Source organism: Sus scrofa, chromosome 4 (assembly GCF_054392235.1).
Source record: "Sus scrofa isolate SSC_HxYL_T2T_F1_AM1 chromosome 4, Sscrofa_HxYL_maternal_Yorkshire_Landrace_v2.0, whole genome shotgun sequence".
NCBI lineage: Eukaryota > Metazoa > Chordata > Mammalia > Artiodactyla > Suidae > Sus > Sus scrofa.
The window spans coordinates 17,810,625-17,837,135 of record NC_139386.1 but is presented as its reverse complement, the minus strand read 5'-3'; the positions used below and the strand labels follow the sequence as shown (position 1 = coordinate 17,837,135).

Genomic DNA, 26,511 nt, shown 5'->3' with positions numbered 1-26,511 from the left:
AGGGAGAAATAAAGGATGAGCTAAACTGAGATTGCTGACTTTATTTTTCCTAAACTTACCAATAAGGGAGTCTCTCCTTTTGTCCCATAAGCTGTAGATAAGAGGGCAGGGGAGAAACCAGGAATGTTATACTAGTTTAGCTTCCTCCCCATGGAAGGAGACATCAGTGGGGTGGAAGAGTCATTCCCACACAATAGTTTTGGATTGTGCAATCTGATAGCTTCAAGCACCAACTGGTGTGTTTTCTTTTTTAGCTCTCATAAACTTTATGGATCCTTGGGAAAAAATAAAGAGGATGTGACAAACCAGGAGAACCAGGTCTTTTCCAGTATTCCTCTTCCCCTCCATCACTTTCGGTCACTCCCTGCACCAGATGAAGTACATATAATTCTGATTTAAAGGAAGAAGACTTTCTCTGTAAGATGAATGAGAGTTTTAGGAGATTAGATTCCCAGGTAGGAAAGGCAGTTGAGGAGCACCTAACAGGTACCTCCTTCAAGTTGGAAGAATCCACAGGGTAGATGAGGAGGAGATTTTTCTCCAGAGATGGAGTCTGATGATAGAGAGCCCAGAGTCCTGGGAATCTGGGACATGAGAGAGGATGAAAAGGAGAAGGAAGCATAGTCTAGGAACCTCTCTAGAACCAACAACCCATAAGTGGAATAGAGGAGAGAAATGAGTGTAACTTAGCTGACAGAAAGCCTGGAGTCACAGGCTCTGGAAATCACGCACACTGTCAGATGTGGGATCTCACATAGCAGGCATATTGGAGAGTATTACCAGCTGGTTTCCAGCTAAAAAGGTCCAAGGAAAATCAACAAGGTTGAGAATGCTGTGTGGAAACTGAAAGAGTCTTTCAACACAGCCAGGCAAAGCAACCACTGGGTATCAACATCCCTAATACAAAGCAGACAAGCGTGAAGTTGAATCTCACCATCAATCACCAGTGTGTGGTCAGTGATGAAGCAATGACCTTCTGTTTGTACAAGAGGCTTCCTTCTCTCCCACTCTGTTCCATTCTTGAGAATTTAGGATTGGGATCAGGTGAAGCAAAGGAATGTCTAAGAGAGAGCTTTGAGCTGGATTGAGCCAGAGACAGCGTTCCTGAATTTACACAAAATGTCCTCGATAAAACTAAGGACCCCCCCCCCATACACACACCCCGCAACCAAAGGCACTTTGTTAAGGATCAAAAATGAAGGCTCATAAACTAATTTTAGAAAAGTTTCACTTTGCTGTATAGCAGAAACTGGTACAACATTGTAACACAGCTGTCCTTTAATAAAATAATCTCAAATTTTTTAGAAAAGTATCTTTTAGCATATATGAGTTTTACAAATGATTGTAGCTATGAGTCAGTATAGCCTTATCCATAACTTCACTGTGCTATTGTGTTGTGCTTCTAACCACTTCTGCTTCAACTGGGTCTTGGGGTCCAATTGAATAGGAAAAATATAATCTATCAAATGCACTGTAATTAACAGAGGATTCAGATATTTACAGATCTGATTCTAAAATGTTCCAAGGAAGATTATTCTAAGTGCTTCCATGAGAGACTAACCATTCTCAGTGGTTCTTTGGATTTCAACCAAGACCCTCAGATGAGATAAATCTAAAATCACAGCTCTTGACAAGAGTAGCCAAGAAGTGAATGTTTGAAGGATGCAATATCTATGACAACCTTGTGCTTGGAAAGAGTTGGGTTTTTTGTTTTTGTTTTTGTTTTAAGATTACATCTATGATATAAGTGTCCTTGATGGGTGATGTATTGGATTTTAATACTCATTTTCTATTTCTTTATTTTGTGTAGATGATGATGTAAAAAGGTTGAACTGAAAATAACAACCAGTCTTACACATGCCATTCCTCTGCTGCAGTGGTAAATGACAGCTGTGGTCTCCACGAGGTAATTAAACAGTGTTTATGAATAACCACCAGCATATGGAGTTCTCTAAATGTTCCATAACACGTGGTCCAAGACTCTTAGAATCAGAGAGCTAAAAGAGACTTAAAGAATTTTCTAGTCCCCTCTCTTGACTCCAGTTTACAAATGATGAATCCAAGTTTCAGAAAAGTATTATTATTTGGTTAAGATGAACTAACTTTGCTTATGGCAGAACCTAGGTCTTGAGAAAGCCATTCTTGGGCTTGTACTTGCAAATAATATATTCCCATTTTGATTCAAATTCCACAGAAAACATAGTCTGTGAAGATGTATTATTAAACCAAAATCAGGCAGGACACAGCAGAGTTTCAGAGTCTGACATCTGAGATTCGATGGCTTGGTTTCAAAACTTGATGCCTTCCTTCATTAGCAGTGAGAAGAGATAAGTAACCTTTATAGCCTAAGTTCCTCATTTGTATAATGGAAAAAATTAGTAGGATCTGTCCCATAAAGCCTTTGGAAGGGTTAAATGATTTAATCCATATATAGAATTAGAACAGAGGGCTACATAGTAAGACTCAATAATGTTATCTCTTCATATCTGTCTGTCTGTCTGTCTGTCTGTCTGTCTATCTGTCTATCTAGGGCCATTCAGTCAAGGAGGAGTCACAAATGACATGAGCATATTGGAAAGTCAAGGGACCAATATTTTGTGTTTATGTTTGTAATCTGCTTGCCCACAGCTATCATATTATTGGCATTGCATAGGGATGTGATATTGGTCAGAAAGACTAAGTCCTGAGTGATTCAGCCCTTTGGCTTTGGATATCACCTCCTGTTCTCTAGGCTATTTTTTTCTTCCTTTCCTATTATTTCTAAGATGTGTAGGAAAGTTTTAAAGGAAAAGAGAAAATTAAAAGCAGCTGATGGAACTCTTCTGACTGCTTTTACTGGACTCCGAAAATGTAGAAAGAGTGACCTAAATTCGAACGCAGAACATCCTATGGCTGTCTTGGAATTCCAGATGCAAACTCCTTTTCCCTGATTAGCCTTGTTCCCTTCCCCTGAGTCTCTCAGCTGGGGAATTCCTAGTTGCAAATCTCAATGTGTCTTCATTTGGATGAATCCTGGGAACCCAGACGTATCACGCAGCATCTCGGAAACATGGGAAACCCTTTAGTTTGCCTCCCCAGAGTTATATGGGGATGAGAAACATCTGTTATCATCCTTTCAGTAACAGGGTATTTGATGGGTTTATTTTTCTGCTTTGTTTTGGATAGTCTCAGCTCAGCAAAATATTTTCCATAAAGAAGTCATCGAAAAGAAGGTATGATAAACTCATGAACATGAGGTGTTATCAATCCTAAAATTCCTGTAAACAACCCAGTGGTGATCATCTCCCATTATTAAAAAAATATATAGTTAAGATATTGAAAAGTTTGTGCTTCTGACCAGTGCCCAGAAAGCAAGCTATCTGTATTAGTGGTTTAAACACAACTGGAAGAAATACAAAATGCAGTGAAACAGGTGCAAGGGTGTTAGAGCCATCGAAGCATGGATGTAACGGTCTTAAGTCCCATAAAAGAGTAGCATTTGGCAGGTCTCTCTATAAATGAGGTTAGGTTTGCCAAAAGAATAAAACAACACTACTGGTAAGTTAAAAAAATCATGTCCTATCAGAATTTCCCTGCATTCCACCCAAAACTTCTATGAAAACTTAATAATAGGCTGATTCATCACATATAAATTCCATTCCAAAAAATAAAAAGGAACTATAACTTTCCCACTGTTGCTCTATAGAAAAGCAAAGAGCAATATTGATAATATGTTTGCTAATTTCTTGTTCATGGAGAAATGTGTTATTTTGCTTAGTGGTTGTTTCTCCCTTCACCTTCACTGATAATAAAGGGAGTACCTAAAGTGATAAAAAAAAACTGGATATAAAATATCCTTTCTTTTAAATAGTCTTGGTTATGTTATATAGGTGAATATAGATGAGCTTGCTTGATTGCAAACAGTTATTCATTTGAATTTCAAATTGAAGTAATCCACCTCACCCATTTAAACAGCTAAGTGACTTCCACTAAGTTTATGACTGCAGATCAGATGGATGGCTTTAATCAGGGTTTAAATTACATGGAATTCATAGATCATAAGATCTAGAATTTTTTTCCTAATGGGTGTGGGGAGAGAACAGGCTGGGAAACATGTCTTTGGACAACGTACTGGAAATATTTTTTTAACTATTAAAGATCTGTTTATAGTCCACAGTGTCCCTTTAGGGTTGCACATTAGCTAAGTAAAATGACAACCGTCCTCTGTTTATAACTGAAAGATTCCTGTGGTTGTGGACCTTCAACCCTGGGGACTAAACTTAACTCCCAAAGATACTTCCCCTCTCCAAGTCCCCACTGCACTTTTTCTTAACCATAAGACTTTGGAGTCACTCCACTCCAGTTCAGGAATGCATGCTCTAGAAGTATGGCTATAGGGGTGTGAACTGGTATGTGTGAAAATTAGAACGGAAGAAGTTATTTGCTTAGCTGGGGACTTTAAATAAAAGTGCATTAGCTAAACTTGTGAAGCATAGGTTGGACTGAGCTGGTGCCCAGAGAAAAACAAGCTATAATAATATGTGTTATCTCACTTTCAAGGTAAGGAGTCCATAATTAAGGGAGAGGGTCTACCCAGGATGACCAATAAGCTTCTGACTATTGGTTCCTATAAAACTACCTTCAATTGGATGGATAAAACTTCAGTAAGCCATCCTCAGGAAGGAGCTTCAAAGGCCATTTCCATGGCAACATTGGCATCCTCCTGACATCTACTTATCCGCCTTAGGAACTGATCGGAAAGTTGATTAAATATAACGAGTCCCTCAAGAGGACCAGTGATGGGGGAGGTGAGATCGAAGGAAGGCAGTGGCTTCATTTGGTTGCATAAGAGGGCAAGGAATCTAGGAGAGGTTTTGGTCCTGCCTCTGACCTCTTCATTTCTCCACTATTGTTCTCCAGATAAGTAGAGTTGGGAAGAAGAATGAAAATAAACACCTTATAAGTCCTGCATATCTACCTTTGCTCTCTGCTGGCCAGGGTCAAAATTGCATGCTGTGAGCAAAGGTGTTTTATATGCAATGCTGTGTGAAAACAATTCGGGTTTTGATGTTCAAGCCAAAGAGACACTTCTGTTGTCATTAATAAAGCATTGTGTTGATAGATGTCTTTTAAAAATTTCTAGGAGGAACTGGTGTCTTCAGAAATGTTAGTAAATTCTTCATTAAAAAATATTCTGTGGTCTAATCAGTTTAGAAATCACAGGTTAAACTAAGTTAAGTCGATTTATTTTCTGGAGGAATTCTTACAGCCTTTAATGTATTATTAATTAGCCATTCTAGCTCTAAATAGTATTATCAGACAGAGAAAGGGATAGGAGAGAGAAAAGTGTAAATTACTTTACAGAGGAAATCAACCTTATCTGCCACAATATAATCACATGCGTTAGGACGGCACCACCTACCGCCAGAGAAAAGGGGTAAATGATACTCTATCTAAGTATCATTTATCTTTTCAACAGTGTCCACTAGCATCTCACAATCACATAGTTTGGGAAATGGGGGTATAGAGCACAACCCTTTTGTCATATCTTGTGGATCATAGTTGTATGATTTTGTGCAAATTATTTGAACTTCTCGGAGCCTGGATTTTCTCATGCATAAAAGTGAGCTAATACCTAGCTCTCGGGTTATCGTAAAGATTGCACATAATTATGAATGCAGTGCTTGGCCCAGAAATGATGGATTGCTTCCTTCTTGGTCTCCTGAACCTTCACCCTTTCCCCAGCCCCAGTCAGCCATTTAAACCTAAAGTGACTCGGACAGGAATGAAGGGCACTGTCCTGCCAAAATATAGATGGTTTCCTCAGAGAACAGTGTCCAAAGGGATTCCCCTTAAGGTATCTTCTGTTATTCATTCCAGTTATCCATTCAACTAGGAAGCCAACGCATTCTTTTGTGGTATCTACTATGGATCAGGGACCAGGATAAAGATAGACCTGATTTCATTCCCTGACTGAACTCACTGTCCAGCAGTGAAAATAACCATTTAATTTAAGTGACAGTGGTCACAGGTGCCAACAGATCTGATGGAGAATGTTCAGGGTTCTAATCGTGAGTCTAAGAGTCTAAGGCAGGCAGTGGAAACCTAGTACAGTTACCCTCCCTCTGATACACAGTGAAGGAGCCAGCATAAAAATCATACCCACAGTGAAATAAGAGGTGGGAGGCTGCAGTGAAGAGACAATGAAAAGGAGCTATGCCTTCAAACTGGGGTTTTTCACTTGGCCTCCCAAAGTTGGTAAAGCGGTGTTCACATTTTTTCTCAAGGACGAAGAGCCAGTGGAGCCAAGGCTGTTGTCCAGGGTTTCTGAATTCTAGCTGAGACTCTTCACCCAGCATTGTAATGGTGTTAAGTGGCCACAGTGGGGAGAAACAGAGGAATTTCCTTAAAATCTCCCACTAAGGATGACCTCATGCTTCCTTAGAATTCTTTACTTTCTCATCTCTCATCCTACTCCACAATTTCATGTTCTTTTTATCATATGCCATAACGTATCTGATAATTCTACAAGGCCAGGGGCTATGTTATTTTCCTCTAGATACTTTCAGTACCTGGCCTGTGTTGACTGATAGAATTAATTGATTGACATATTAGCTGAGATTCACTTGTGCTAATTTTTGTCAACAATTAAGAAAACCCAAGCATTGAATTGGATATTCTTTTTTCAATGTGAGACGTCCTCATTAAATTTGTTCTGACCTTCATTTTGCTGTCACTGTGTCTGTTCATATAAATGACTAGCACAGAGCAATTACAGTCGTGAGGGGAAAGGTCCCCTCTGTAATTGATATATGGAGTCTAGAGAATTTATATTCTTCTTCTCACAATGCCTTCTGACAAAAACTATATGAAGGGCCAGCGGAAATTATTCTTGATCCCCCATTTCTGCTTAATTGGTGGTTATCTTTCAGTGTAATAAACATAATCAAGCAAAAACGTTCTACAAAAATTATCAAGACAGGTCAAAGAGAATTCAGCTCAAATCATTGCTTTCAAATATTAAGGTCATCGATTTCAAATATCTTTTTGGAAATAACTTATACTTTAAAAAAAGGAGAAGGAATGTATTTATTTTAATGCTTTGTTGGCCTTGGCCTTGATGGTTAGGTTAACTGCAGATTTAGAAATCTACAGGAAGAACTCTCTATTAATGGTGGATGAAGAGTGGGGGCTGGGAGACTTCAACAGGCTTTATCATCCTGTTGTTGTGTCTCAGTTTTGAGGACTTGAGGTTCACCTTAGTTAGAGTCTGGTGATTCTATTCATGGAAGCTGTGTGGTCTCTTAGCAGAGAATGAACAAGCTAATTTTATCATTTAGAATTGCTGTAGCACTGCCCTAAATGATAAACATCAATCCTCTTAAGCTGAAATCAGAAAATGAATACCTTGCTTATTATTAAAAGCATCCACTATGAATTCATTGACATCCTCCTTCATTTGGCTTGATAGTCAAAATTTGGTTAAATAAGTGTTCTCACTAGAGGGATAGCGTACTTAATACAAATTGGGAGGGGAAAGAAAAGGGGGGCCTTGAAATATTTGTTCCTAGCTTTTCCGGAATATCTTGACACAACTTCAGTCTAAGTTGGGCATTGTCACCAAGGGTGGGAATGGAAATATCTCCTTTACTCATCTTCTGTGGATGTTTATATGATTCCATTTGTCTGCCTCTAATTCCTTAGAGATAGAATTATATTACTGGGTTTCCTGAAGGGTGTTCCACATATTTACATGGTTTGTTTAATTTCACATTGCCCTTTGTGGATAGGACTATTTGTCTTGCCAAATGGAGAGCCCACACAAAAGTCACACACGCAAGCTTAAGGAAAGAACTTTTAGATCATTTGCTTAAGAGACAACACTTCTTATTCTAAAAAAAATATGGAAGTCAATTTTTTTGGCTATAACTGATTATTGAGAAGTCCTATTTGAATTATCTTAGTACAAATGAAAAACATGTACATGAGCCAAGTACCCTTCAAATGCAAGGCTTTATTTATTGATTTGCTTTTTAAATCAAGGGTGGAACATTAAGCCAAATGCACCATGGAGCTAGTAAAAACAAAATATTTGATAATTTGAAATGCAAAAAAAAAAAAAAAAAAATCCTGTGTGAATAGCCAACGTACATTCACACCACTACAGAATAATACAAGAGACAGAGAATTGTCTGGTAATTCCAGCTCAGGTCTTTCCTACCTCATGTGGTTTTTCTATAAGTCTGAGACTTATACTTCATACACATATAAATATATGTGTATGAATATATTCTATGTATATAGAAGGCAGACAAATGCCAGTCCTTCCAGTGGTCCGCAGGGCCCTTCACATTCTGGCCCCCACACTCTGGACTAATCGGACATTAAATCTCTCCTAGTTTGCTGCAGATGCATGGGCCTCCCTGTAGTTCATCTCTCTGTGTACTCATGTTCTTACCTCCATTTTTCCCTTTGCTCAGAATGCTCTTCTTTGTGGGACTTAGCCAACCATCTGTATAAAATAGCAAATCTCCCTCACTTTTCCTGGGACTCCCTAGGCTTCTCACTCTGTTTTGTCATGTTAACCATTCCTACATAAACCACCCCAAGCTTGGTGACTTAAGACAACCTAGATTTGTTGTTTCTCATGATTTTGTCGGTTGCCTGCTTTCATTTAAGCAGCTACACTCATTAGGGATTGTCAACCAAAGATGGCCTCACACATATGTCTGGCATTTGATGCTGGCTGTCAGGTAGGCATATTAGCTCTGCTCCATGTGCCCCCCACCCCTGCCCCATCCTCTAGGAAGCTTATGTGTGGCTGATTCAGAGAGTGAGATGGTAGTGGCAAGGCTCCTTGAATCAAGGTTCCTAAAGAACATTCCTGCCTTCATATTAATAAAGTCACAAGGGGTGAGAAAGAGATCCTACCTCTTGAAAGGAGCAGCAGCAATGAGTTGTGGTCATATTTAATCTACTACAGTTTATTTTCTAAGTTTGTTTATTTACTCACCTGCTTTCTTGCCTCTCCCATTAAAAAGTAAGTTCCATGACAGCAAGGCCTTGATTCTATTCCTTCCTGTATCCCCAGTGCATAGAACAGTTTCTAGAACATAGTGAATGCTCATTAAATATTTGTTGAGGGAATGGTTGGATGAATGATCTCCTTTGATCTTCACAACCATCCTGCAAAATAAGGAAGGTCATGGGAAGAATAAATTCCTTAAGGCTAAGGGTATGTTCTGTTTTTTTGAAGCAGTGTCTCTAGCTCATAACACAGGACCTGGCCCACAGAAATACAGAGAAATTGGTGCTGGAAAATGTTTGTTGACTGGCTCTTGCTATTGTGGTTTTACAGATGAGAAAACTGAACATGGAGATGCTTTCCAGGGCAAGAACTTGTAATTATTGCAAAGCTGGATTTAAAATATCAGCCTTCTGTCTAAAAATTTAAAGTTCTTTTTGGCACCATGTTCCATATTCATGTCACCAGATTACATTGTCTGCATACAATGGATCAGGCACACTGCAATGAGCCAGAAATACAAGGAAGAAAAAATAAAATCCAGGGACTCAAGACATTGAATGTGTACTAGGGAGTTAAGCATTGATTAAATAGGCACACAAGCCAAGTATAAATGGTACTACAAAGGACAGTGCTATGGGAGGCTACAATAATAGTTTTTGATGTTAGAGAGAAAACAGTAACCTAAACAGATTCTTGTTTCCTTCATGGAGCTTGTCGGTAATAATACACTAAGTGGTACATTAGTGAGACAAAATTTTAGTTATATAAGCATTTTGCTTTAATTCACAAGACCTAACTGTTATTAACTATTGGTATAACCAGGGATAAACCATTTAACCTTTCTGCTACATAAGAATACAAATGCATGCAAAGAATGTAAGGTACTAATATTACTGAGAATGCCTACTCTCTTGCCATACTTACCTGCAAGATGCTGGTAATTGCCCAGTTTTAGATATCACTGGACTGAGCTTTAAGTGGACTTGACCTCTTGAATACTATGGTAACACAATTCCTAGAAGGGAGCAACACATTCTGCAGAAGAACGACACTGGTTCTAGTTCTGACTCTGTTCGTTGTGAGTGTTTACCACTGTACAATCCAATATCCCCTCAGGACCTCAGTTTTCTTTTGTCTCAATGAAGGGATTTAGCTGGATTTGTTCTAAGGGCTAAATCTCAAAAGAAGGTCTGCTTCTTCTCATTACCACTCTTTTCCAGCTCAAACGTACCTCCCTCCCCGCACATACTTTATAATCCTCTTTGAGAATCTGCCTCTCCTATAATTCTATTGGCATCTGGTCTATCACAGGCTGGGGAGAAGAGAATGGAAAATAGGAAGAAGCAGCCCAAGGCACAAAATGTGATGTCATCTCTACCCCATGCTGAGATATTGCCTGTTTTCCAGTTGCGTAGACTCCCTGTAGCTTCTAACAAGTGTTCTTTGGGGGGTGAGAATGGAGGGGGACTCTAAGTTCATCTAGCATTGTGCTAATAGCCTTTTCTGCATTGTTCCTTGGATCAGGCTTTGTCTCTAAGCTCCATTCATAAATAAAACTCATGGTAACCCTCTACAGTCTCAGCTTTAGGGAAAATTTGTTCCAGGAAGGAAAGTGCTATTAACTACAGAATGCTGGAGTAAGCAGAGTGCTTTGCAAATAAAGCCTAATAAACAGACAGGGCCAGGTGTGAAGCGTGATTTATATCCTCCCCTGATACAAAGCCTTTTAATGCCTTGGCTGCCGATGGTCATCTTGGAAACTTGCCATTCTCCTCCAAGACATAGTTACAGGCTAACATTGCAGGTGGGGAACAGCAATTCCTTGGTTTCTATCCACCTTGAGAAAGAAAACTTTGGGCCAAAATTAATAAAAGCAAAAGAGCATGAGGGAAAAAGGAGATATGTGGTCAATGGTGAAAGAAAACTCATTTAAGATTAAAAGTCATCTGACCTGAGGCCTCCACTGGCCTGAGAAAATGTCCTTCTTTTAGCTGCAATTAAAAAAAAAAAAGACAACATCCATCTCTGTTCCAACAGGGTTTTTCCAGGTTTTCTGCTAGTCCAGTCTGTTTGAAACTAGACAAGGCTGGCCCTATGCTGGGTCATAGAAGTGATAGACTAGAAAACATTATTTCATCTTCTGCCGAGGCTTCCTGTCTTACACATGGTACGAAAAGCCCTAGAGGAGCATATAGAGGAAAAGATCAGGAGAGAAATGATAGGAAAGAGGGTTTAATAGAGAGAAGAAAAGATAGGAATGTGGCATAGTGGAGTGACCTCTGATCGAGCAGTCCTAGTTCTGGTGATGTGTGATCCTCAACATTTACTTCTGGAGTTCCTGCCGTGGCTCAGAGGTTAACAAATCTGACTAGGTACCATGAGGTTGCAGGTTTGATCCCTGCTCTTGCTCAGTGGGTTAAGGATCCGGCGTTGCCGTGAGCTGTGGTGTAGGTCACAGATGCAGCTCAGATCCTGCATTGCTGTGGCTGTGGTGTAGGCCAGTGGTTACTGCTCCAATTAGACCCCTAGCCTGGGAACCTCCATATGCTGTGGGAGCGGCCCTAGAAAAGGCAAAAAGACAAAAAACAAACAAACATAAAACAAAAACAAAACACAACAAACAAAAAAGCACATTTGCTTATCTCTAAATCCCAGTTTGCTTATCTATAAAATGGGTTTTATTATATATATAAGTACCTATAATAGCTTGGATTGTGAAAGTTAAAGGGTCTTTCTAAAAGATGGAATAATTGCCATAGCCAGAAGTAGATTCAGAAGACGTGATAATTAAATGTAACGTGGTATCCTGGATTGTATCCTGGAATAGATGTAAATGACATTATTAGAAAAACTGGTGGAATCTGAATAGTCTGTAGTTTAGTTAAAGGTATTATGCCATTGTTAATTTCTTAGTTTTGATAAATGTACTATGGAAATATAAGATATTGACATTAGAGGAACCTGGGTGGAGGGTGCACAGGAGCTCTCTCTACTGTCTTTGAAACTCTTAGGTAAATCTAAGATAATTTCAAAATTAAAGGTTAAAAAAATAGAGTCTTTCTGCTAAATACCCTTCCCTCTCTTTGCAACTTGTTTCTATCCTATTTCTCTTGCAAAGCCCAGCTCCTATTATGTCCTTGCTCATGTCTTGCTCAGCTTCTTCAAGAAATTCCCACTTTTTTCCTCAGTTTCCTTGACTGTCATGTGTCACAAAGCCTGAAGGCCTTCATTTCTATTGCATATCTGACCCAGCACTCATTAGAGATTCATGTGGATAAAAGGTTATTTTGAGATACAAGTTTATTAGACAGAGTGTAAAGCTAGCCATCACTCATATCTGAGGCTGAGTTGCACTGATGGGATTAGAAACTCGCCAGTAACTCATTGAGAAGAGTCAGGATATTGTTAATGAAGGAGGAACAGGAAGAAGTGGGAGGCAGCAGGCAGCTGGAAGGTGTATGGTCACCTGAAGCATGGATATAGAGAAGTCCAGAAGGAGAAAGAAAGATGAAGAAAGGGCACCACAGGGCTGCACATGTCAATGTGTCCAGCAGGTTACCTTCTACAGGCCTTTGAGAATAAGTTCAGCTTTAGAGTGTTTTCCAGTTTGAGTTTCCCCAACTGCTTGCATCCCTCAAGAAATTTCTGTGAGAGGTGACGGCAAAAAATATACTCATAGTGAGGTGGGGAAGCAAGACAGTAAAGAGTGCATTAGCAAGCCAGTTACCAGTGTAAGTAGCTGGAGCTCTACCCAACTGGAGACATCTGAGAGTCAATAATATATGAGCCTCAGGAGTTTCCCACCCAGAAGGTAGTGGAGTCAGAGTATATATACACTGCCTGCCATCATCCTCCAGCAGCTGTCTGCTTTATGTGTGTTGGAGGTGTTCCCGGGGGCTCCCAGCCTGCCTTGGTGCTGCCACTGAAAGTTCTCAGGCAGGGCAGTAGCTGGCTTGCTCACAGAGGAGGGGGTATGAATGGGCACCAATAGCTTCTGCTCCAGGGACCCAATCTGCTTGCTCCAAACTTCAGCTCTTCCATTTACTAGCTGAGAAAGCTTTGGCAAATTACCATGTCCCCTTTTCCTAGGGTTGTGGTAAAAATGAAGAGATTGGTTGGGTAACAGCATTTAACTCATGGTCTCTGACATACAAGCTACTCAGTGATTGTTCTCTCCCCACCCAGGCTCTCCTCAGGCCATACGCACTCCTCTTGTGCCACAGACCCAGAGCTACAGCCTCAGGGATTGTACCGGGCCAAGGAAACCAGGTACAGCCATGACTGCGTGATTCTAGGCTGATACAGGGGATGTTTCCTTTCACTCAAAAGGGGAAAATGAGAGTAGAGGAGGGAAGAAAATACCAAATGAAAACCAACATCATGGCAGTTGAATGACTCTACTCTTTCCCTGGATTTTTAAGGCCTATATAAGGAAGCAGGAAAGTCTGTTTCCATGAGAATCTTTTTCATGGGGTCTCCCAGGGCTCATTCCCACAGAAGGCCTCATTAGCCCCTCAGCATGTGTATTACATAGTCCAGCCTGTGAGTTCGAGGCACTGAGATGTTTTTAACGAAGTGCATTTATGGTGTTTTGCCAAAAGCCACTCAAGAAAAACTAATATATTTTCCATTTCTTGGGTCCTTAGGGAAAGGTAATGTAGTAAACCATTATCCAGAGGTTCTTCTTAAGACTTTCTTAGCTTGACAGCCCTTTCAGTCTTGTAATCTTTTCCTTGAAGCCTGGGTTTCAGTTGTTTCCACACTAGTGTTTTCCGACGTCCTCCTTTTCATCCAAAATCCAACAAGGTTAAACATGAACCACACATTTTAAACATGAACCTCATGTTGCTAAACTTTACATAACTGCTACCAAACAAATAACTGAAATGTGGTGAGCAGTGCTTTGGGGAGCAAAGAAGAAGCTGTCAAGACATGAATCTAGTATGAGTTTTTTTTTTTTCCTTCGCTTTTTATGGCCACACCTAAGACGTGTGTGGGCTAGGCTAGGGATTGAATCAGAGGTAGAGCTGCCGGCCTACACCACAGCCAGAGCAAGGTTGGGATCTGAGCCGATTCTGCAACCTACACCACAGCTCATGGCAATTTCAGATCCCTAACCCACTGAGTGAGGCCAGGGATCTAAGCCACATCCCTATGGATACCAGTCAGGTTAGTTTCTGCTGTGCCACAAGGGGAAAGCAAGATTTTTCTTTTTTTTTCTTTTAAGCAGTATATTGCAAAGGATTGTTTGAGAACACTTACATTCAGTTTCATCTTCCAACCATCTTATATTCATACCTTTATGTGGATGCGCCAAAGAAAACTACCAGGCTGTAACCAGTGGAACAGATCCTTTTACGCTAACAGTAATGACCTACTAATGAAGATAAGTAAGCCAATCCCTTCTCTCTCCTTAACTGAGAAAATTATGCTGAGAGCTTTCCCTGGTTAAATCTTGTACTCAACAAGGTTTATTCCACATAAGAAAGGAGTAGGATATGACAGAAATATTCAAGAATTAATTGTACCTAATTAGTTCTAAAATGTGAGCCATTTCTCCTTTGAATGTTTTTTACACCAGCATCTTCCTCTCCAGTCTTTTTGCCATTTTCCTCACTCCCACATAATCAGGATATTTTAGTGGATATTTAAGTAATCAACCTGCCTCTATCAAGCAAGGCCACTGACTCGATCACCTCTGTTCATCATATCCCGCTCTGCCTCAGAAATCAGTAGCTGTTTTCTCCTTACAGGAAAAAGTGACAACTTTTAAGTAATGTTCATTACTTCCCTACATAAATCTTCATTTTTTCAGGCTAGTCTTTTTGCAGTCTCCCGAACACATTTCAGGATTTCCTTTTTCCATGTTTGTCATTTCTTCTTTGCTCTTATTCACATGTCACCCACCAGGAGGTCCTGTGTGGCTCTGCAGGTTAAGGATCTGGCCTTGCCACTGCCATGGCTCTGGTCAGTGCTGGGGTGCAAGTTCATATCCTTGGCCTGGGAACTCCCACATGCTGTGGGTGTGGCCAAAACAAAAACAAAAATAGAACAGAGTACCCAACCCTCCCCCACAAATATCACCCACCATTCAGAGACTAAAATCATGCCTCTTCCATAAACCTCAGTGAGGCATGAGGAGAGAGAGAGCGGGTGGGGGGGTGGAAGTAGAGAGAGAGAGGAAGAGATAGAGAAAGAGAGAGATGGGAAGAGGTAGAGAGAGAACAAGGTATAGGTTCTAGAGAAATGTTAAATTGGCTTTGAATCCCAACTTTGCAATTTACAAGCTTTGTGTTGAAAGGTAAAGGGCTTAACACCTTTGAGTCTCCTTTATAAACATTTATGTGTACTTTATTGAATTTTGGATTAGATTGAAGAAGAAGGGATATAGGTTGTCTAGAAAAAGTGACTTGATTTATTTATTCAATAGGTTTTGATTAAGCGCCTCATAATATTTAGTCAATGGAGCATTGTCGTGAAGCTACCACTGAACTTGATTGTGTGGTTTAGATTTACTGACTACTATCTCATTGAGTAGTACTGCAGAGTTGCTGCAACATTGCTTAGTCATTCCACTCTTAGACGTTTACCAAGGAGAAATAAAAATATATTATGTCCATACAAGGATTGTACCAGAATATTCATTGCAGCTTATCTGTAAGAGCCCCATAGTAGAAACAATCTCAGTGTTCACCAAAAGGTGAATAATATATTCACCCAAAAAAATACTGCTTAGCAATAAAAGAGAATAAACTGTGGATATAAGTAACAACATGGATGAATCTCAAAATGTTTGCTTTGAGTTAAAGAAACCAGACCCCTTCCCTAAATTAAAAAGAAAAAAAAAGGAGTGCATATAGTATGATTTGATTCGCATAGACTAATATCTAGCGACAAAGGCAGATCAGTGGTTGCCAAAGCTGGCGGGTGGTGTGTCAGGAAGGAGGGATTACAAGGGAACATGAGGAAACTGTCTTGATTACCTGTGGCTTCATGGATGTATACATGTCGACATTTATCAAATTGTGCACTTTAACTTTGTGCAAATTATTATATGTCAATAAAGCTGCTTTAAAAATTTTGAAATAGCTTATTTATTTGGTGCAAATACCATGCAAGGAAGAGATGTAGCATTTTGGCCATCACTTCATAATCCTCATTTTATTAGAACTGTATGTCTTTACTGGGATGGATGGCAGGCATGGGACAGTAAAAAAAAAAAAAAAAAATGCTCTCACAGCATTGCAAATCAACTATAATTTTAAAATACAAAAAATAAAATTAATACTGTAAAATTAAAAAAAAAAATTTGCTCTGCAAGAAGGATCTTCATTCTCCTTTTAAAAGTTTCAATAAGCCCTTCACCAGATATTTTGAATTCAAGCCTCTGAAAGATTTGAATTTGCAAAAACATTTTTTTAAATGTAATGTGGAGCTTTATAATGACATTATTCAGTGACTTTCAGAGACGTTAAAGACTCTTCCCCCTCGTTGTTCGAAGGTGTATTTACAATTTAAAAATGTACATAAGAACAGATCTTCCCTGTTTCTCACTCTTTGACACAGGGGCTCCAAATTCCGGATGAGAACAGTCCCCGTGAAGAATAAAGAACAGTGAGTAGAATCCAGAGGGAAGCTTCTGGCTAAACCTCCAAAAGAGAACATTTGAGAGTCAGAAATGTCACTGAGTGTTGTGAGTGGCTTCGGTGAGTAGGGAATTTCCTGTCGCTGGAACTATTTGCGATAGGCTACATTCAGCAAGGTACCATCGCAGGGCCGTGATGATGTGGGGAGGGTTCACGGGGAATATTAGAACACAAGGTCTTCTGGGGTTCCTTTGTGGCTCACTGGTAACGAACCTGACTAGTATCCATAAGGACACAGGTTCGGTCCCTGGCCTCACTCAGTGGGTTAAGGATGCGGCGTTGCCATGAGCTGTAGTGTAGGTTGCAGACGAGGCTCGGATCTGGTGTTGCTGTGGCATAGGCGTAGGCCGGCAGCTGCAGCTCTGATTTGACCCCTAACCTGGGAACTTTCATATGCCTCGAGTGTGGCCCTAAAAGGAAAAAAAGAAGAAGAAGAAGGTCTTCTGATCCAGGGGAGGTGTTCATCTAGAAACATAGCCTCAGCAATAATACTGTAAAGTTGCAATGGTTGGATTGCAGTAACACGTCTCTGGTATTGCAGCAAGAAAGCAATTTCTCCATAGTAAGGAAGAGGTCCAGGAGATAATGTTATCTCCTGCAGCCTGCTGCGAATTTCCAGGTTATATTCTCCTCACTGTTCATGGCATGGAGTGGATAGTTTTAATGTGCGAGAGACACCATGCAAACTGCTTTTCCTTTGTATTTAGAAAAACATACCCTTGGCCTCTCTCTCCAGTTGCAAAGGGGAAAATCCAGAGGGAGTTGGCAGAGCCAGCAGGAGACAAGCCCTGATTTCACTTATCTGCCTTTGGCTTGTTTTAGGACAGAATAAAGGGAAAAGATTCTGTGAGTGCCCTTCAAACTACTAGCATTTTCTCAGAGCAAACGTCCCTCGAAAAGAAAACTGAAATCACTGATAATATGACGGGTCTTCCCCCACCTCCCCCATTCCAGGCCACTTGCTGCTTCAGTGGAGAATCTTCTCATCTGTTATCACAGCTCCCAGGTGGGAAGTTTGGCATTTTTCCAATCTCTTTCCTCTTCTCAATCCTGCGCTGTGTTCACCCACCTATCCACCTTCCCTGCCGTGAATCTTACTTATCTGGCTTCCCTGAAACATCCATAACCTAGAAATATGTGTGCCATCATTTAAAATGGGAAGACAAAAGAGCACGTATGAAAAGGATGGCGCTGTGAGAAAGACAATATCCACAAAAAGCTATGTAAACTAGTCTTCTTTGCAAATCATGTTATGCAGGGCCCTGAATTCTTGCTCTTGCTGGAGAAAGAATGAGGCTACAGACAGAGAGATGCTCTAGAATGAGGCCACCTGCTTCTCTCCAGTTCTGCCAAGACCCAGCTCTGGGTTTTTGAGTAATTTCTTTCATCTGTTTAAGTCTCAATTTCTTTATCTGTAAAGTGTTGCCTTGAACTAGATAGTTCCCTGAATCATGAAAATTTAAGTATTCATGGGAGGAAAAGGGGGGAAAAGAATAGACCACAGGGAGGGGGTATTCAACTACTCAGCAGGGGTGACACTCTGTCTAGCAGGGGGTGGAGGAGTTGAAATATCATTGGCAAAGAATGACAAAATTGTGACAATTTACCAATGTCTCTCTCTCCATGCATGAGGAAATGGCAAGGCATGGTGATGAAGGGGGAGGGGCTTGATAAAGATCCAAGTAGAGCATTATTAGGAAACTTGCAGCTGCTATTGACGCTGGTAAAGCATGAGGATTTCTTTGTGAGTAATCGTAACAATTCCAGCTTCATGGTTGTGTTTTAAATTATATTCTGTACGATCTGTGCCAAAGTTATGATAATCATTTTTAGGAGGTAAAACGTAGCCCTCTCCCAGCTTTCTTTTTTGTTAATGATTAGAAGTTTAAAAGTGAACAAAAATTGCTGTCTGTTTCTGTGGAGGAGGGGGTTCCCATCTGAGCATGTCAACCTCATAATGAAATATGCACCTACACACCTACGCATCTCCCAAGTGTGCACGCATGAGCACACACACACACACACACACACACACACACTAATAATTCTGGATCAGATCCCCAGCCAAATTTAACTCTTAAATGTCACTGTCTTTCATTGTAGCTACATTTGCTCTTCGTCTTGTCCTGAGTTAGAAAAAAGTTAAAGCTAATAAGACTTCTCTCTCACCATCAAACATTTCCCTATCCGATTGCTTAGCCCAACAAGAGTGTTCTTTTTCTAAAAGGATCACACCCCAAATCCCACAAAAATCACCTACTCATTTGCTATGGGAATTCCAAGTCTACGAGTCTCTTCAAATCTGAGAAATACTATTTCTCTTAAGTCTTTTTAAAAATAAGCCTCTGAAATCAAGCTGAGGAAGCGAATGATGTAGCATGAGGGAAAAGGGAATGAGGAATAAAAAAGGAAGAGGAGATCTCTGCTCACAAAGAGCCAGTAAGATCACCAGACAGACAAGACTGAAAGAAAGAAGGAAGGAAAGAAAGGAAGAAAGAAAGAAAAGAAAGAAAAGGGCATGAGGTCACATAAAGTCGCGTTAACACGAAGGACAAAGCACGGTGCTTCAGTGATGCATGTGCAACAGCAGAGAGGCTTGTAGGTTTGGGTCTGACCTGGCTCTAGCTGGTTCTCCTGTGATTTCACTCCATCTCGTGCCACACCTTCCCTCTTACACTGCACACGCCCACCATCTGGAAGTACCTCCCCATCCTCCCCACCACCCCTCCCTCTAACAGGCCCTGTCCCCACTTTGTCATGTGGATCCTTCTGCCAAAACTCTCTTTACCTCCCTGAGTGCCCAGAAGAGTTGTGCTCATCTGTGCTAACTTTTCCTCTCTGACAAAACCTTCACTGACTAATGAAGGCTCAGTCAGCAGCTCTGTTCTTAAGAGTCTCCATAGCGATGTATGCAGGGCTCTCAATGCTGACATGTTAGCAATGTATTATTATCATTTGTTTACATGTGCTGTAAACCCCAAACCTCTCTGCTCTCACTCCGTTTCCTGGGAATGCTCCTTCACTTCAGTCACATCAATGGCCACTTATGAACTGGTGCTGATTCATAGGCATGTAACTGAAGCCAAGGCCTCCCTCATGACTCCCTGGCTGCCCCACACAGATGCCTGCTTATGGAGCATTTCCACATGGATGCGATCACTGTCAGGTTTTCACTGTTGAGCTTGATCCTGTTTATGCATTTATTAGCAATTTATTTTCTGTCTCCCCAAGCTCCTTCTCTTACAGAGCAGATACCTATTGCTTAGATGAGTATCTGGCCTGCAGGAGGCACTCAACACAGATTTTTTATTTACTCCACCATGAACTCATTGTCTTTTCTACGAAGTGTATATTATCTCCTGGGCTCCCTACATTAATTACGGGTATAAACATAACTATTTCTCCATTCATTCAAAACAGGAGTCATTTCTAATAAGTCTCGATTTTACCCCCAGCATCTAATTGGAGGATGAGTACTTCTTAACAGTCGCTTACCTCTCTCCAGAATGGCTGCCTCAGCACAGTCCTTTGTCATCCCCTGAAATAGGGCATTTGTCTCTTATCTACTCACCTGAAGTCACCCACTGCCCTGCTTCGGAGTAGAATTTTTGAACACCAAATCATAGTGCACGATTCCATGATTCCATTGCTCTAAACTTTTAAATGGTTCCCTTTGCTTATGGGTTAGGCCCTAAGTGCCCAGCTATTGTGTTTGGAAGCGTTAGCTATAGTTACCTGTCTTGTTTTATTCACTCAGTGAATACCTACTAAGTAGTTACTCACTTAAGCATCACCTCCTGCATGAAGCCTTTTTTTAAATTTCAGTGTTCTAGGTAGGAAGGAGCACTCTCTGCCTTGAGTGTTGAGGCAATGTCTTATCCATTTTTTGTAATCCTTTTTGTATAATACAGTTTGGGTCAATAGCAAGGATTTTAGGAATGTGTGCTGAGAAGATGTTGAATGTTAAGACTAAGAAGAGGTAAATTGACAAGGAAAGCTTTTCTAAAATAGAGATAGGGAGTTCCTGTTGTGGCACAGCAGACGAACCCGACTAGTATCCATGAGGATGCAGGTTTGATCCCTGGCCTCGCTCACTGGGTTGGGGATCCGGCGTTGCAGACACCGCTTGGATCTGGCACTGCTGTGACTGTGGTGTAGGCCAGCAGCTGCAGCTCCACTTTGACCCCTAGCCTGGGAACTTCCATATGCCATGGGTGTGGCCCAAAAAAAGCAAAAAACAAACAAAAGAACCCAGAGATAAACCTGGGAGGATATGACCAAAAGAGCCTGGAGTTATGACTTATTGTATTATGTGCAGAGGATAATAACCCAGTGGACTTGGCTGCAATAGAGAAGTCTTCTAGAGAAGCGATAGAATCAGGATATGGTTGAATGCTCTATCTGGCCATGTCACCACACCTTCTATAGTTTCCCTCTGCTTTTCCATTGCAAAATAGAGATTCTAGACAATTACAAAAGAGAATTAAAATTTCCCCCTGCTTTTTCCATTGCAAAAGACAGATCCTAGAATCTCAACCAGGACTTGGCCTATGGGGTTTCTGTGAGATGTTGTATTTCACAATGGCAAATAAATCTTTCAGCTCAAGTAGGTGGCAATATGTCTTTTGAAGACAGAAAGATGTTGCTAAAACTTATCTAGCTGCGCACACTTTCCTTATAGCTGTTGATTTTGGTTAGCTGCACAGAATGACTGTTTGCTTTGGCTACTTTGTAATTAATTTTCTCTGGAACACTTTTCATTTTAGGACCTGTTTGGGGACCTACATCCCAGTCTGTGACTTGTAGATTAAAAGCATCTAAGTAGAGATAGTGAAGGAGTAGATTAATATACCTGTGTATCAAACATTATGATTAGATTGAAAGAAGTCTCCCACAGGTAAAATGCATTTTTAAGAGCAGAGAGACACATTTGATGAATTTTCGTTCACTTAAAAAGGGAATGACTTCATAGCAGCTTTCTCTCAGTATATTCTTTGGCAGTCAAGTGAGCCTAAAACCACAAAGCTTATTGAGTTAATGCTGTGGGGTAAGGTCTATGATATCTTTTGGTATTATAAAGTGATACACACTGAAAAAATGAGCCACTGTACAGGTTCAAACTAAGGTTTGGAATAAGAAACCACATGGGTTTTTTTTGTTTGTTTGTTTGTTTGTTTTTTTGCCTTTCCTAGGGCCGCACCTGCAGCATATGGAGGTTCTCAGGCTAGGGGTTGAATCGGAGCTGTAGCCACCGGCCTACGCCAGAGCCACAGCAACGCCAGATCCAAGCTGAGTCTGCAAGCTACCCCACAGCTCACGGCAATGCCAGATCCTTCCTAAACCCACTGAGCAAGGCCAGGGATCGAACCCACAACCTCATGGTTCCTAGTCAGATTCCTTAACCACTGAGCCACAACGGGAACTCCGACATGGTTTCTTATATCTGGTTTATTTTTCTTCTTCTTCACAAGTCATCTAATGAAATCCTAAACAGTTAATTGGATAGGTATTACTGTCCTTTTTCCTCACTTTGCTTGTCGACCTTCCTTTCTGCTGGTCTGCCTTTATGTCCCTTACTTTCTTTCTCCAGCTTTGGCACTGAATAGGTCAAGTCTGAGACTTCAGTACCACATTAAATAGGTTATTCCAGGCCTCACTCTGATCGCTTTTTCTTTTTCCTTCTGAAACCTTTTGCTCCTGAATGTTCCCATATCAGTTGATGGTGACTCTTGTCTATCTAGTTGCCCTCCCTGAAAACCTTGTAATATTCTTGACTCACAAATCCTGTTGGTTCTCTCTCCAAAGTATACCCCAAATCTGCTTTCTTCTTACTATCTCCACCACCAATATGCTGATGTGAGTCACAAAGGGACATAATTTGACTCAGTGGAAAATCCAAAATACATAATCAAGATTATATGTTTTTTATTTTTTCCATTATAGCTGGTTTACAGTGGAAAAATTATATGTGGTAATTATATATATACAACAAAATTTTTATGTAGCAAAAAATTAAGGTTGGTTTTTTTTTTTTTTTTTGTGCTTCTACAACACAGGTTCCAAGTTAACTTTAGCATTTGCTAAGATACATCAATTAACAAAGCTTCATAGCTTTAATCAATACTGGGACTGAAATTATAGTTATACTTGGATATCCTGCTAGATTGAAAGATTGTGTTCCATAAAATCTTTGAAAGTAATGAGATATAAAATAGAGGAAAACATAGTTATGCTTCACTTTAACTTTAGCCTTGCCTAAATTTCCCATAGTCGTGGTACCTGTTGCCTTATCATATCTGCAGTGGATGGAGTGTTTGGGCCCTTCTGCCAAAATATTAATTTGTTGAAATCTTAATTCCAGTGTGACACTATTTGGAGGAAGGGGCCTTTGGGAGGAAATTAGATCATGAGGGTGGAGTTCTCATGGACTGGATTAGTGCCTTAAATGAAGAGGTCAGAGAGCCAGCTAGCTCTCTTTCTGTCATGTGCCAATACTAGAAGTCAGCATTCTTCCGTCCAAGAGACAGTTCTCATTAGAACCTAATGATTCTGGTACCCTTATCTCGGCCTCCATCCTGGTGTGAAATAAGCCACCTAATCTATGGGACTTTGTTATGGCAGCCTGAACTAAGACAGTTTCTAATATTGAACATTGACTCTCTAACCCACTCAGTAATGAACTGAAAGTAAAGTAAGTCTTTGGCTCTTACTGATTTGCTCAATAAGGTGGAATCTCATATATCCCAATTTAAAAATCTGGTTAAAACAAATTCCAGGTACATTTTTAAAACACCATGCAAGCAAGAAGAGAGTAGAATGAAAAATTTAAAGTGTTGAGAGAAAAATGCTACCAACCTAGAATTCTTCATCCTGTGAAATTTTTCACCAAAGAAGAAGGAGCAGTAAAGACGTTCTGAGACTAACGAAAACTTGGAGATTTTATTGCCAGTAGACTTGCCTTGTGAGAAATATCAAAAGAAGTTCTTTAAGAGAGAAGGAATATAATATACATCAGAAATGTAGATCTGCGTAATGAAAGCAAGAGCACAAGAAAAAGAATAAACGAAGGAAAGATAAAACTTATTTTTCTTATTCTTGATCTGTCAGACACATTTGGTTCAGAATAATATAGCAACAATATGTTCAATGATTTTAACTTATGGATAAGTGAAATAAATGATAGCAGAGTTCCCGTCATGGCACAGCAGAAACAAATCCTATTAGGAACCAGGAGGTTTCAGGTTCAACCCCTGGCCTCAAAGCTCAGTGGGTTAAGGACCTGGCATTGCTGTGAGCTGTGGTGCAGGGCACAGATGTGGCTTGGATCTGGAGTTGCTGTGGCTGTGGTGTAGGCTGGCAGTTGTAGTTCCGATTGAACCCCTAGCCTGGGAACCTCCATATACCGCAGGTGTGGCCTTAAAAAAAAGCAAAATAGATATATAAGTAAAATAAATAAATGATAGCAATGGTGCAAGGAGTGGAAGAAGACATTTGGTTTTGTTTTTATTATAAAGTATTTGTATCACCCTCAAAACTGTATGGTATTATTTGAAAGTGGACTTGGATTAGTCATAAAAATATATTGTAAATTCTATGGCAATCATTTTAAGATATATAAAAATAATTGATATGCTAATAAAGGAAATAAAATGGAATCCTATAAAATGGTTAACTAAAACTACGGAAGGCAGAAAAGAATGGAAGACAAAAATAGGAATAAATTAGGGTAACCTGATAAAAAAACAGTAATGAATATGGTAAATATTAATCCAGTCATGTCAATAATTGCTTAAAATGGTTTAAATACACACTGATTGAAAGACAGAGGTCGGAGTTCCCAAGTTGTGGCCAGCAGAAATGAATCTGACTAGGAACCATTAGGTTGCAGGTTCGATCCCTGGCCTCACTCAGTGGGTTAAGGATCTGGCATTGCTGTGAGCTGTGGTGTAGGTCGCAGACATGGCTCAGATCATGGGTTGTTGTGGCTCTGGCATAGGATTAGACCCCTAGCCTGGGAACCTCCATATGCCATGGGTGCGGCCCTAAAAAGGACAAAAAAAGAAAGAAAAAAAAGACAGAGGTTGTCAGAGTGGATCAAAAAATAAGACCCAACTATATATTGCCTACAAGAAATTCTCTTTAACTATGAAGAGGTTAAAAGTAATCATCTTTTTATAGTTAAAGAGAATGATGACTTTTAAAAGTATTTTTTTTTTTTTTTTTTGTCTTTTCTAGGGCTACATCCGAGGCATATGGAGGTTCCCAGGCTAGGGGTCTTATTGGAGCCGAAGCTGCTGGCCTACACCACAGCCATAGCAAGGCGGGATCTGAGCCTCGTCTTCGACCTGCACCACAGCTCACGGCAACACCAGATCCCTAGCCCGCTGAGTGAGGCCAGGGGTCAAACCCACAACCTCATGGTTACTCGTCAGGTTCGTTAACCACTGAGCCACAACTGGAACTCCTAAAAGTAATTTTAAAATTACTTTTTAAAGAGAATTATTACACATATAGGTTAAAAGTAAAGGAAGGGAAAAGAAACATACTTTGTTAACTCTAATCAAAGGTAAGTGCGAAATGTTATGTCAATTTCAGACAAGGCCAACTTCAGAGAAAATAGAATGTTCAGGGACAAAGAGGGTCATTACATAATGTTAAAGGAATCAATTCTCCAAGAAGACGTAACAATCTTTAATTGTATGTACCTAATAACACTGTCAAAATATATTAGGTAAAAACTGGTAGAACTGTAAGGACAAAATAGATCAGTCCGCTATAGTAATTGGAGACTTCAGCATCCCTTCTGTCAGAAATAGACAGATCCAACATGTATAAAATCAATAATGACATAGTTGAACTCAACAGTATCATCGTCAAGTGGATAATGTTGATGTCTATAGACTACTTCATCCAACAATAACAAAAGGCAGGTTATCCTCAAGCTCACATGGAGCATTCACCAATGTAGGCTACATTCATGGCCATGAAACACACCTTAGCAAGTACAAAGGATTAGAAATTGTATATGACCTCAGACAGTGATGGAATTGAACTAAATATCAATAACAGAAAATGACCTGGAAATCCCAAAATGCTTGGCTATTATGCAGCATACTTCTAGAGAACATGTGGGTCAAAGAAAAACTCTCAAGAGAAATGAAACTGTATTTTGAAATAAATGAAAATGAGAGAACTACATTTCTGTGCTAGAGGAGAATCTATCACAATTTGGCACTAAATTTTATGGAAGAGAAATGAGGGGAAGCATGAGTTTTTGGAAGTGAAAAAAAGTGTAGTGAAAAGGTCTTTGTGCTGGGAGTCAGGGGATCACGTCCTAATTTGGGCAGTGCATGGGTGAGTCACACCACAAGGGTGGATTCCCTTCTCACATCTGTAAAGTAAAAGGCTTGAACATCAGTAAAGCTCCTTGAGGGTTCACTTTCTGAAACTGTATTACTCTATTTAAGAAAGACTATAAGAAAGGGAGTTCCTGTCGTGGCTCAGTGGTTAACGAATCTGACTAGGAACCATGAGGTTGAGGGTTCAATCCCTGGCCTTGCTCAGCGGGTTAAGGATCCAGCGTTGCTGTGAGCTGTGGTGTGGGTCACAGATGCGGCTCGGATCCCGTGTTGTGGTGGCTGTGGTGTAGGCCAGTGGCTACAGCTCTGATTGGACCCCTATCTGGGAACCTCCAGATGCCGCGGGAGCGGCCCCAGAAGTAGCAAAAAGACAAAAAAAAAAAAAAAAAAAAAAAAAAGACTATATATAAAAAGATGTAACAAATTTTCAAGAATTTTAACTGATTCAAAGAACAACACGGGTTTTATCAGATTTGTGTAGTTGCTGTAAGAAATAATT

General features: G+C 40.2%; 1 long non-coding RNA gene across 11 annotated transcripts in view; it reads left to right on the top strand.

The window, feature by feature from the left end:
* Positions 1-26,511, top strand: part of LOC102159324 (uncharacterized) — a 538,926-nt gene that overhangs the window by 498,746 nt on the left and 13,669 nt on the right. For 2 of the 11 annotated variants that reach the window (XR_014843428.1, XR_014843427.1), the window contains one exon: positions 16,574-16,622. This is a non-coding gene — a long non-coding RNA (uncharacterized LOC102159324). Of the gene's footprint in view, positions 1-254; positions 456-1,810; positions 1,907-2,194; positions 3,213-13,192; positions 13,277-14,237; positions 14,398-16,573; positions 17,660-23,429; positions 23,733-26,511 lie in introns of those variants that run through there. The other 9 variants (XR_014843431.1, XR_014843430.1, XR_014843424.1 and 6 more) reach the window with 9 other exon arrangements.